Consider the following 1,501-nt stretch of genomic DNA (forward strand, 5'->3'; position numbering starts at 1 on the left):
TTTGAGATGGAGTCTTGCTCTGTCACCAGGTTGGAGTGAGGTGGCACAATCTCTTCACTGCAGCCTCTGCCCCCCAGGTTCAAGCAATTCTCCTGCCTCAGTCTCCTGAGTAGCTGAGGCTACAGGTGAGTGCCACAATGCCCGGCTAATTTTTGTACTCACTTAGTAGAGATGGGGTTTCACTGTGTTGGCCAGGATGGTCTCAATCTTTTGACCTCATGATCCACCCGCCTCGGCCTCCCAAAGTGCTGGGATTACAGGCGCGAGCCGCAACGCCCAAGACTACATTTTCTTTTCTTCTAAAGAGCCCAGGCCTTGCTATGTTGTGCAGGCTGGAGTGCAGTGAGCATTTACAGGTACAATGTCACTAATGATCTGTATGTGAGTTTTGACCAGCTTGATTTCTGACCAGGCATCTGGTTTACCCTCTTTAGGCAACCTGGTGGTCCCCACTTCCTGGGACACCACCATACTGATGTTAACTTAGTGTGGCTACCTGACTGACATATAGCACTGCAACCCAAAATTGGGTACAAGTGATCCTTCCGCTGTACCCTCCGAAGTAGCTCTTAACTACAGGCACAAACTACTGGTGCCTGGCAAAACATTTCTGAACTGTGAACATATTTTTAGGAGGGCATGTAATTAGCACACAAAGAATAGACTAAGCTAGATGGGGTGGCTCACACCTATAATCCCGACACTTTAGGGGGCAAGGTGGAAAGATTAGTTCAGGAGTTCGAGATAGCCTGAGCAACAGTGGACCCTGTTTTCCCCTGTATCTGGGGAAAAGAGGGAAAGAAAGAAAAAAACAACTTTCGCCAGGCGCAGTGGTTCACGCCTGTAATCTTAGCACTTTGGGAGGCTGAGATGGGTGGATCACCTGAGGTCAGGAGTTCAAGACCAGCCTGGCCAACATGGTGAACCCCCATCTTTAAAAAAAAAAAAAAAAAAAAACACTTTCCTGGGTGTGATGGCACATTCCTATAATCCTAGTTATTTGGGAAGCTGAGGTGGGTGGGAGGATCGCTTAAGGCCAGGTCGAGGGTGCAGTGAGCCAAGTTCACACTACTGCACTCTACCATGAGTGGCACAAGACTATCTCCAAAACAAAAGATTAGGCCAGTGTGGTGGCTTATGCCTATAGTCTCAGCACTTTCGGAGGCTGAGGTGGGCAGATCGCTTGAGCCCCGAAGTTCAAGAACAGGCTGGGCAACACTGTGATACCCATTCTCTACAAAGAATACAAAAATTAGCCAGGTGTGGTGGCATACCCCTGTAGTCTCAGATACTTGGGGGGCTAAGAGGATCACTTGATCCTGTGAACCTGAGGCTGCAGCGAGCCAAGGTTGTACCACTGCAATCCAGCCTGGGTGACAAAGAGAGACCCTGTCTCGGGGGGGGGGAATGTTCAGAGAATAAACTGGTAGTTTATTTAATTTCCTAAGTCCATTTGAGAACAAACTACCTTTAAAGATTGATATACTTTATAAATACTTAA

At 48.0% G+C, this 1,501-nt stretch overlaps 1 protein-coding gene across 1 annotated transcript in view; it reads right to left on the minus strand.

Annotated features, from left to right (window-relative positions):
• PTGES3 (prostaglandin E synthase 3) overlaps nt 1–1,501 on the minus strand; it is a 26,139-nt gene that overhangs the window by 8,877 nt on the left and 15,761 nt on the right. The gene's annotated exons all lie outside the window — the stretch shown is intronic.

This window comes from Cebus imitator, unplaced genomic scaffold (genome assembly GCF_001604975.1).
Source record: "Cebus imitator isolate Cc_AM_T3 unplaced genomic scaffold, Cebus_imitator-1.0 Scaffold96, whole genome shotgun sequence".
In the NCBI taxonomy this organism is placed as follows: Eukaryota; Metazoa; Chordata; class Mammalia; order Primates; family Cebidae; genus Cebus; species Cebus imitator.